Source organism: Cyanistes caeruleus, chromosome 3 (genome assembly GCF_971803275.1).
Source record: "Cyanistes caeruleus chromosome 3, bCyaCae1.hap1.1, whole genome shotgun sequence".
Taxonomy (NCBI): Eukaryota; Metazoa; Chordata; class Aves; order Passeriformes; family Paridae; genus Cyanistes; species Cyanistes caeruleus.
In genome coordinates this window covers 19249471-19261510 of record NC_141703.1, presented here as the reverse complement: position 1 = coordinate 19261510, position 12040 = coordinate 19249471, and the positions used below count along the sequence as shown (strand labels likewise).

At 42.5% G+C, this 12040-nt stretch overlaps 1 protein-coding gene across 1 annotated transcript in view; it reads right to left on the bottom strand.

Moving 5' to 3' along the window:
• Window positions 1-12040, bottom strand: part of ARHGAP6 (Rho GTPase activating protein 6) — a 318428-nt gene that overhangs the window by 266487 nt on the left and 39901 nt on the right. The window lies entirely within an intron of this gene.

The window sequence follows — 12040 nt, the reverse complement described above, 5'->3', positions numbered from 1 at the left end:
GCTTTATTCCCAAAAGGAATAAAAAAGTGCATGGAATGATTACCACAAGCACAATCACAAACTCTTGCAGAGTCTGCAAGCACCTCCGAGTCTGACTGCTCCTGGAGGTGCTGCGTTTTGCTTCATGAAGATGCCTTTGCTTGCTGCTAGCCAAGACCAGCAGTGGTCCTCAGTGTGGAAAGAGGGCAAGGATGGAGCAGGTACTGAGACTCTTCGAGCAGAGAGATTGTCTTTGATATATGCAGTTCTCCTTATCTGTTTTTATCTTCTTTTTGTTGATACTACTGCCTGTCATTATATAATATTTCTTTATTGAATATTTTACTGTGTGGTTTACTCAGAACAGAAGCAGTCAGCAATACTTACTCAGTTTAGCCTGACATAATTAAGGCACTGCTCGGCCACATATATGATGCAATATATAAATTTATAACATAAACTCAGCTAAATTGGAGAAAGTATAAAAAGGATAAAAAATTAGTAACTAAAGCAGAAAAACAAGACAGGTAAGTTGATTCACTTTGAACTCACTGTTTCTGCTACTCTGAAAATTTCTTGGTCCTTCTGGCTGTTGCAGCTACCCTCCCTGCAGCCCTACTGTTTCCACCACAGCAGGTGGCTCATGCAATGTGACTTTATGCAAAGATCACGAGCTTGAGGGATTGAGAGTCTCCTGAGTAATTCCAGATTTGCTGGGGTAACTTCAGCTACATTGAGAGATGAGAATTTGATCCTCTGTCCTTAAAGAGATTAGTTTTACGAAGGAGTTATGCAATTCAGAAAAATGAAGGCTGTGGTCCCACATTCTTCTTCTGTTTTACTGTATTTAGCCAGCCTGTCATACCACAGTTGTATGTGATAAACAGCTGAAATGTTCAAGTCTACCCAGGGCATTTTATAGTGCAAGGGCATGCATGGGCAATTGCTGCTTCCATATATGATGCAGTGTTTTCAAATACTGTGACACCAGTGCCAAAAGTCAGCATGCTGACAAGAAACGCACCAGCACCCAAATTAAGTAATTGAAATGTTTTGCATTGCAAAAAATCCCATCAATCTCAAAATTTAAGGCTGCTTTCACAGCTGTTTGTGCCTGATGAATTCCCATAATCTCTTAAATAAGCTTTCTCCATATATCTTTGCCTGACAGAGTCAGGGCATTAAGTTTCTATCATTCCAATAAGACCAAGATTTTTTTCTTCAGTCTTTTCAACAGTGGATGATATATGTTCGCTGCATATCGTCACCATCCTTCTGAGCTTTACTGAAGTATGCTACAAAATCCCAGAGCTACCTTCTTACAAATGTATTTTTGTTTCACTAATCTCTGTAAAAAAGGAAAAAAAAAAAGAGAAAAAGGAAAAAAAAAAAAGAGCAAGAAACTCTACTAGAGCTCATCTCTGACTTTCTTTTCCACAAAGAGGATTTTCCCCCTTTGCTTAAAAGAGATGACACCTCCTTCCCCTGAAAATGGATGGGACTCTTAGTGAATCCCATGACAGTACAGAAAGGCAAAACAGAGATACAATATGACACCACTTCCAGCAACTCAATGATTTTGAGCCAACTTTCATCACCCAGGAGACATAAATATGGGGGAGGAGGTATAATATCTTAAATATCCACAGAGGAGACCCAGAGACCCCATGGAGCAGGGATGGTGCTGCAAGCAGGCAGCTGGCAGGTGTCACCTGTGGTGCCACCCAACTGGGACCTGGCAGCAGAGCAGAAGAGACTCACATCTCCTTCCTCCCTTCTTTGCAGCCCTCTTGCTCCCCACTGCAGCTCTGACCTCCCTGTTGGCAACAACCAGGACTTCTCTTCAGGGAGAGGCTGTCCCTCTCCATGAATCCAGAACACAAAACCCACAGATTCTCAGTGCCACCTCCTTGCTGGAGTTCTGCCACAAGTGACCTGATGGTAATGAAGTGAGGACTTGCAACAAAATGGAATTGGAAACAATGAAGTTTTATGCCCTGTAACAAGTTATTAATTGTAGGCAACCCATGTTGTAAGCAGAGTAACTTGAGACCAGATAGACATTATTACTAACAATCTGATCCGATGCCATGCCCTGAATCTGAGGCTAATCATGAAAATATTTCTCTCACACCCACTCACTACAACAACAACCACAGCCAAGTGTAATAAATTACCCTTTTTTTGTTGATCTGCCTATGTCCAGAGTTTGCTGTCTTTCTGTTAAGATCATTCCCACAAGAACAGCATAAATACTTCTCTAGCTGACACATTATTAGTAATTTCACTTCTTGAGAGCTATTTTGCCTAGTTTTACCACCCAAGAAGATATTAATAGATAAATAGAAACAGTGAAAAAAATAAAAAAGATCAATGCATTAAAAATTGGTCACAACCAGGTATTTTAAGTAAACATATGTACTCCAGCCTCCCACTGGAAAGGTTACACACTTCACATGAAAAGTCTTAGTCTTAATGTGTGCCAACCTAATGTTCCACCACAGCTCCTCTGTGGTCCCAGGCCCCAGCCAGCTCTCTGAGCCCACAGAGTAGCTGTGCCTGACCTCCTGCCTCTGTCTCCTCGCCTGGCCTGCTCTGACCGTACTTTATCTCATCCCTGGGCATCCACAGGTGCTCAGGCACAAGGCCATGAGGCCAGTCAGCATTGTGAAGCACAGCTTCACCAAACCCACCGTGCTTTACTTACTGCTCCTCTCACGGCCTTCCCCATGGTGGTCCAGCCAGTAAGAGTTTTCTCCTCTCAAAATCATTGCCTGGCTATTTCCCTTGTCACCTCTCCTCTTGAGAAGATTGGTTTGTGATTATAACAATTCAATAAATTCACCAAAGGTCTTCAAAAGCATTTGTCAGGGCTTGTCCCTGCCCGGACAAATGTTATTTAGCAACTCCCTTTTCCCCCTGAATTTAGTACTTGAAGCAATCATCCATTTTGGATTATACAGGTGCTCAAGTAAAAAAAAAAAAAGGATTAGTGGGGAAATGTGCTACAGTGAAAAACTCTTGGGGGTATGATTTGCATTATGAAGGTTAATCATCTACCACTTAGCACAAGCAGCTCTTTTATAGCATTAAACTGTCTGTAGTAACATAAAATGCAGTGTTGGAATGTAACAAATGCACCAAAATACCACAAAAGAACATTTTCATATCCATGAATACATATTTTCCATCCCAAATAAAACTATTGCTTCCTTGAAAGAAACAGATGTTATGGCAAAGCTGGCTTCCCTCTTAGACCAATAGTTTTTGTCAATTTAAATTTTTTTAGCTAGTATTCAAGGATACGATTTTGATTAGTCACTGCTTTACCATGGAAATTGAAGGAATCATGAAATCTTCCCGAGATGATGAATCTTAATCACAGCAGGGAAAAAGAATATTTTGTGCTACTTCTGCAGAAGCAGTGGCAAAATTATGAGAAAATAAACTGAGGCAGACTGGCAGCTCAATTACACAGCACCACTGAAAAAAAACATTTTATGGTTTAGAATATAACATTGCTCAGTACTCTACTTTGGGCTAAATTGATACAGCAAGACAATTTTAAAACTCCTAATGTTTTCATTTTGTTGTACTTCCCCTTTGAAATGCCTAACTATTCAGGATTGAGTAGTAACACAGTGGCCAGAAAGTGTGCCTGAAATATTATGAAATACTACTTTTCCATTTGTCACTTGCAATGAAGTGAGATGATACACTAAGATCGCCACTATTTTTTCTTAGCTTCTGTTTGTGGTAGCTGAAAACATCTGTCCCACACACAGAGGTGCAGCACACAGTCAGCTCACACGGCATGAAACGTCAGCTCCTTCCAGGCCAAGCAGATGCAAAAACAGAGGGGCTTAGCACTGGAGTCTTTAAAAGTGCAGAGCTGCCTGCCTGACCTTGCATGCTAAGTACCATGAGCATTTTGAACTCCATTGATTTTAACAGAGAAAACTCTGAAATTTGCTAGTGATGATCTACATTTTGCTGTGGGCCCTCTACTTCCTGATCCAGTCATAGCAAAAACTATGAAAACACACCTAGGAAGAGCCTTTGATCATGGGTTGTTCTATGCTCCCTGATATTCAGCCTGCACACTGGTGGATAAGACAGCAATAGAAATTTGATCCAGGCCAGGAACAGAGACACAATTATATTTTTGTTGAATAAGCCAAATCATTACACTGTTATGTAGGTTGCAGAAGGCCAGAACAATATTTTACACAGAGAAATCTTGCTGGCATAAGATTAACTCCTAAATATTGAAAGAGCAGAAGTCAAATTGGATGTGTGCTTTGCTCCACATGGCCACAGCATTTCTGATATGATACCCAGGACCAAGAAGTTAGATGGATTTTTCATAGGCCCTGCATTCAGTATGAGGAAACCAATCTTGCAACAGCAACTCAGTTTGTAAAAAAAGTAATGGTTAGCCATAGCATGATCTTGCCTTTAGAAAAGTTACTAAGGTGTTCAATACACTGCCTGTGCTTTTCATAACTAGTCCAGACTTTATTTTATAAAAATCTTATGAGACTGGAACTGCTCAGTCAGAAAAGAAACAGAAACTTGAATTTTCGAAATACAGAGAATCAAGGAAATGAAGATTTGACCAACAGGTGGGAGGGATGGGGAGGACCTGCCTTAGCCATTCACCTTCCTGTTCTGCTCAGTCAGGTCTGTGGGAGACAAAAGAGTGTCCTCTACTGTTCCTATAATGAAAATTATTTCAGACTGATCTCCCTTTTCAGTAGAAGTCACAGTGGAGCTTAATGCTCTTTAACACAACTATTAACATGTTACTAAGTCCTCCAACAGTGTTTTTTTAAGGGCATTTCAGTACCATTCTTTGGAGCAGCCTAATGTAATGGTTAATGTTCAATTCTCATCACTCATCCTCCATACATCAACACTAACAGAGATAAAAATAGCAACACAATTTTGGAGAAAGATATTCTCCAATGTAAACAGTCTATAAATTAAGGGGGGGTTTAGATTGAGTATATATCATCAGCAGTGCCAGTTAAGTATGGCACAAAGTAAATTGTCCATTAAAACAAAAGAAAACCTTCCATATTTTGTCAGCCTGTTAGAAATTGTTCTTTTTTTCTGTCTCTGTTTAAAGTGTCATTGGAATGAACTCTGGATAACACCCAGGAATCTGGAGCCTCCTCTTTGACTATACATATATTTTCTAGAATGGAGCTGGAATTAGCACACAGCTTCATGTTTCAAACAACCTGCCTTTAAGTAACAAACAATATATTACAAAATATTCAAAAATTACTCTTCCCCCGGCTCAAAGAAAAAGAAAAAAACCTGAAAAGCCTGTAGTAATAATAGATGATAGTTGAAATGCACAGAACATACACACAGATTTATCTACAGTATGATCAGTCCAAACTACAAATCCCAAGATTGTCTTCTAGTAAACACCCCACCTTCCTGTAACTTCCCTGGGGGCATATCCATGTTACTTCTAAGATGCAGGCAGAGCAGCATGTGGTGGAACAGAAGAAACATATGGTTTGTGGTTCTTGCCTATGCCCTATTTGACAGTGGTGGGTTTAATAAAAGCTGGTTGGCTTAGGTTAAATTACTGGTGCAAAACCAATCAGACATAGCTGGGCATGTGCACGTGTCCTTGTGGGCAGGGATCCCAAGGCATGGTGTGTGTGTATGTGTGTAGGAAATGTCTGTGTGTGGTACGTGTGAACACTCTCTGTTCTCGCTGGTGCTTGAGGAGAGATCCAAGGTAAAAGGCAGCAGCCACTGTACCACAGGGAGAAACAGGGCTAGGCAAAGGAAAAGATAATGAACAAAAAAAGAAGGGAAATTGGAATACAGAATAAAGGGAGGAAATTAAAAACTGACGGTATGCATAGCAGAAGGATAAATCTGTGGCTAACGTACAGGACAAAGAGTCCTTGCCAAGCACCATGTGTAACCACAGTCACATCTTCCCTTATTATTGCAGTTAACACATCTGCCAAGCAAGGGAAATACTGAGCTAATGCAGGTAGGAGAGATCGCAGAAAGTCCTGTGAGTAACGCTGCTCACTTGCTGTTAGCACAAAATGAACTAAAGATGCCCCAACTCTTTTGGTTCAAAAGCCAAATTAATCCCGTTACTTTGAAGAGGTCAGAACTACAATGAATACCTGCTGACAAGACTTCTGCCTTGTTTTAATCTGCACCCCAAAATCACCTGGGAGGGGCTAGCCATGGGGAGGCAGGGGCATCACTGCTGCCTCTGGGGGGACCTTGGTGACAGGGACCAGTGGGGACAAATGAAAGCAGTCCCCAGCCTGTCCATTCTCAATGGGACCAGCAGCTATTCCTAGCTGTCCACATCCAGCTTCTCCTTTCCTTCTTCTGCTACCAACAACTCAGGGTGGTGGAGCTCAAAGCAATCACCTGCAAAAGTCTCCCCTTGGCTCCTTGGCTGCTTCCATAGAGATGCAAGAGTTTGAGGAGGCCAAACCCCTTCTCCCTGTGTTCCGCCCGGTGCAGCAGGGGAGCAGCCGGGCCGGGCAGGGTGCAGGCTGCCCAGCCCCAGCTCACACTGTGGCTACAGCTGTCAGCCCAGCAGCAGCCACACTACAGGTGCCAACACCCTGCTTCGTGCTTTCCCAGGAAGGACTCCCCCAGTGCACTTTGGGAATCTCATTTTGTACACAATGAAGTTTTCTCTCCAAAACAAAGCTGTCCAAAGGTGCCAAAAGTGAAAACCGCCCAGCCCTAAGGAAGCCCCAGGCAACCCAATAACATTTGCTCACTTGCACTGCAATCCCAAAAATAGCTGTTGCTCCAGAAATTACTTCAGGCCTCTTCAGAGCAGCTGGTGGATCTGAAAGCTGTCTTTTACTTTTCCACAGTACCTCTGCTGACCTAGCCAGCAACCCAGTCTCCTAATTTGGTAGCAATCCTCTGGCTTCTCCTGCTGAGTGCTGTGTGCTTGCTTGCAAAGCAGGAAACTGCTGCCAGGCAAGGATCTGTTTCAGCACAGCAAAGGGCAGTGGAGGTGTATTTCTAGGACAATGAAACCTGCACCCCAGACGTCTTGGACCCACATGCAGTAACAGAGTAAGGAAGCATGAGAAAACAATGAGTGGTTGGGTACGGCCCGGGCCAAACAAGACCTTTAATAAAGAAATTGCAGCATTGATATCTATAATTTTGCCTCACAAAACATAGCTCTTTAACATTCTGGGGACAGACACATCCTCCTCCATCTCCCCAGTTCACCCCTTGGTTGAGGGAAGCTCCTGTCTCTCAGGCACACATACATCTCAGCCGGACTGAAAAAAGGCTGCTCTGGAAAACACCCCGAATTTTCAGCCGGGTTGTCACAGCACTGAATCGGGTAAAGCAAGACCCTGAACCTGGTTCCTCATACCCTCATACCCAGATGATGGGGTGGGAGAGGTCCATCACAACCCTAATTCATAGGAATTTTTGTTCTCATATCAGTATTTCCCAGTAGGAATCCTGCCCTAGATCCAAAAAAATACACAATGTAGAAAGTTTCTGCTTGTATAATTAGAAATTTCTGATACAGAACATATTATAAATATTTTGCAGTCATCTCTACAAAAGTTTCTCCTTTTGTACTCACAGTCCCAGCATCTGCTCTGTAAGTGTGCAATAGCTTCAGGGTAAGAGTAAATTGTAGTGTAAAATTTCTCTGTAAAAATAAATTACTTCTCCTGTAAAAAGCACATACAAACACGAAGGCAGAAGAGAATTCTCCTATATTTCAGCTGCAAGGACTCTCTACGCAAGTACTGAGAAGTATCTGCAAAGAGTCCTGTTTCCCCCATGGGATGGAAACACATAAATTCCAAATAATTCAAGGTGAGCCAAAGAGAAAAATCGCCCAGGCAGGATAAAAAATTCCAGCTGCACGCTGACCGCAATAGAAATCAAGACAACTGTTCAAAGAGCTGTGCCAGGCATCCAGATGCTGCTGCTGGCATCAGAAGGCCTTCCACAGTCCGATAGCAGCTGGTTCCAGGGATAGCAGCCAAAGCCTGCACATAAATCAGAGGAAAGGAGAGAGAGAGAGGGAGAGCTGACAGCTCACCACCCAATCAGCACCATTCCTACTATGTGGGCACATGCATGTTAGTTACTAATCATTTCTATATTAAAAAAACAAGATTGATACCAGGGCCTATGACCTTGGAATGAATAAGACTGACATCTGCAAAAATCTCACTGCTCATGTAGGCAGGGCCACTGCAGACAATTCTTTAGGCTACTTGGATGAAAAAGAAAAATTGTTTGAGAGCATGGAGCCAGAGCCTTCCCTCAAGATTTTCACTATTTCTGCAGAGTGTTCTGTTTTAAAATGTTCCCTTCCTTGATTACTGGGGTTTTCAAATGTTCTGTGCATCTATAGCTATGCCCCTTCCTCTCAAACTGCTGCCTACCTTCTGCTGCTGAAACCCTTCTTCAGCCTCATGGCACATGGTTGGGGCACTGCACCAAGGAATTGCCTCAAACTGAATGGCTTTTATGTGTCAAGAAATTAAATTTAAATGCTCCTATAATTAACTGTTCCCAAGGTGTGCTTCCCAGGCAGTTTCACACATGCTTGTGGCTCAGAAAACACATATTGTGCTTTCACTCCCAGCAAGCTGAGACTGACAAAACAAGCCACCAAAGTGCAGGAGCTTAAGTCTCTCCTCTACCCTGCTCTGCCTCTCTACTTTTCTCTGGTGAGATCCCACCTGGAGTACTGAGGCCAGCTCTGGGGGCCCCAGCACAAGACTGACATGGTCCTGCTGGAGTGGGTCCACAAGGCTGGAGTCCCTCACCCCTAGACAGGCTAAGAGAACTGGGTTTACACAGGCTGGAGAAGAGAAGGTTTCAGTGACACCTCACAGCACCTGCCAGTACCTGAAGGGGGCTACAAGACAGCTGGGGAAGGACTTTTCCCATGGGCACATAGTAACATGTAGCAACATGTAGTAAGAGTTTTAAAAAAGAAAGAAGGAGAGTTGAAACTGGACATAGAGGAATAATTTTTTTGTGATGAGTGTGATGAGGCACTGAAACAGGTTGCACTGTTGTAGATGTTGCAATCCTGGCAGTGTTCAAGGCCAGGCTGGATGGGGCTTTTAGCAACCTGGTCTAGTGTAAGGTGTTCCTGCCCATGACAGGGATCCCATGCCTGTGAGATCTTTAAGAGACCTTCAACTCAAAACATTCTTTGGTCCTGTGATTCCAAGTAACATGTGGAATTGGCAAATAGAAGTAGTGACCGGCAGAGAGTAACTCAAAGGATCTGAGCTAGGTGTCTTCTTCTGGGCACATTTCAAGTAGCCAGAGTTCAGTCACTGTTGTGATGTGGTAGAAAGAAACTGTTGTGGTTTACATGCAGATGGTGACAATTAACTAGGACACTATATTGAAATTACATAGGACAGAATGAATGAAGATGGAGCATCACCAGGAGGAAGAAAATGTCCTCTGACATGAAAAGGTTACAGAGGGAAAACTTCCAGGACAGAGTTGGAGTGAAGTTCAGCCAGAGGATCCCGTTCCCAGGCAGCAGTAGTATATCTAATTCTCATGAGAGAGATAAGCTTGTCCTTAATAAGGGATGTGGACTGTATTAGCTACAGGATGTGTGTTCCTCTGTCTTACATGGAGAAAGGGATACAACAAACACATTGTTCCTGGTAATGTCCTTAGTTACCAAATGACCCAACAAGAAAAACAATATGGCCATTTTTATTTTTCAGTAACTCTCAGGAATATTTCCATTCGTTTCTCCATTAAAATTAAGGTCCTGAAATCCCTCCCCCAAGCAGAACAGACCACAGGTGTAGCCTGGCCCAGTGTCAGGTCCCCAGTGCCTGGGGACACCCAGGGAGGAAAACAAGCACACAGCAAGCACAGCCATACAGCACACTCCTGTCCACCCCTGAGAGAGAAGCCTCTCCAGCTGCCTCCACATCTCCAGCACCATGGGGGCTGGTGTACAAGAGGGGGACCTGGCCCTATATACCTGTTTGGGAGTATTATTTTGGAACAAGGTAAGACTCAATGTCCCTTTGCACACAGAAAACATTAGGTGTGCTTCTGAAGTCCATCTTCTGGGTGAGTTTCACCTAAAACAACTTCAGCTTGAGGGCCCTGATGCTACTCCCAGGCAAACCAAAGCACAGGATGCAGAAATGGATCAAGCAACTGCTTCAAAAATTGTTTCTGGTTGTTCCTTGTTCCTTCTCTACAACTCTAAATTTTTTTATCTTTTTTCTCTTTTTTGACAGCTACTGAACTGTGTCTACAAAATAACCTGTTACGAACCTAAGATCTTATTCCTAAGGCCCAGCAAACTGCTTAGACCCACTATCAGCAGTGAAAAATTAGACATTAGAAATGTGAACCATGCCCAGCTTTTTCTATGTTCTTTTAAGGATCAGATCACAATTATGGTCAAATATATCCCATCCCCAAAACCACAATTAATCCCTCCATTAGATTTTCTTTCAACATTCCTGATCACCAGTGAGCTTCAAATGAACTACTTATTTTGACTAAGTATCTCAGAGGAAGATGTTATTTTTTTCCACTTTCCAGAATTAAAATGTTATGGCTGGAGGCACTGGGCAAGCCAGTGTGGTGAAAAGCAGGAAGAATAATTGTACTCTTACAAATAAAGTCATCACATGAGTAAATGTTGCTGCTGGCATCTCTGGAGGACTGAAAGGAAGTCCTCTACACCACCAGAGAAGTTTCTCAAGCTCCAATTGCATCAAACTAAATAATCCAGTCTTGGAAAAAGAGGATCCTCAAGTCAGAGGCAACATGTGTGTTTCATCACAGCTCCAAGGGGTCCCTGGAGCAAAGGGATGCCAGTGATCTCAGTTGCACAACATGGAAGAGGCCCTGATAGAGATGACAAAAATCATGTCTCACCAACCCTTTGTGGGCCCTGCCTGCGTGCTTCAAGTGCATTTGTTTTCTTTCTTGACCAAACCTGGTCCTTATAAAAGCCATTATAAATCAACCCCGGCCTAGAATGTTGTTCTGCTAAAAATACAAGCACCCTTTGGTTCCTCTTATGCGTGCTCAGCAAAATAACACACTGCTGCTGGAGATGCGATGACAGTGTGCCTGATGGGGCTGCACCAGGGGGGCTAGGACAAAGGTTGGGAATGAGCAAACAGGTGACTGAGGGGACAGAAATTCCTGACTTTGGGGTCTTCTTAGCTGGAACATCTGCCTCAGGCCCATGAGTTCTGGAGGTGGGGACTTCACAACAGACAAACTGTAATGGAGACAGAGATGTGGTCCTCAAGGGAGTCAGCCAGTAATCCCACCTAGTCAAGCATCTCCTGGAACCTGTCTTCCTTTGGTAAGGATTCATCACATCTAAACTGCTCTAGAAACCATCAGCTTCTTAGATCAATAGGATTGTTCTAAAAAACTTACATTTATATTTTGAATTCATTCTAGTTTTTAACAATAATTTAAAATTCTTGAAAGTATTCCTCTGTATGTATACAGTAATTTATATGGGTTATACATAACAGAGAAGTTTCTTAAAATAGTTTCCCCCTCAATTTATCATGTCCTGAATAACTCATTTGTTGGCCCTTGCCCAGAAATAACAGAACTATTCCCATGCTAATGCTGATAAAGCTTTCCTTCAAATCATCCTGAATTTTCTTCCCTATTTAATATTATATACACAAAAAAAAAAATTAAAATGGACAGATACATTAAAATGTACTAAATTAAAGAACTGCAATTATAAAATAGGAAATAGGTTTACTGCAACTTTTTATACTGAAAACAAAATGTGGTCACATCAAGACAAAGTCCAGAGCAAGAAGTCAGTCAACTCAGCATGAAATTAAACAAATATGCAAGGAAGAAGGTCTGCAAGAAGGTCCAGATTTCATCCAAGGATGCAAGTTCAAAGTGGGGGAAAGGTGACAGCTCAGGGCCCATAAAACTTCTTGCATGAATGGAGAGTAGGAAGTGGTTGTCAACAGAGGTAATAAAAAGCATCTTGCAATATCCTACAGAACAAACT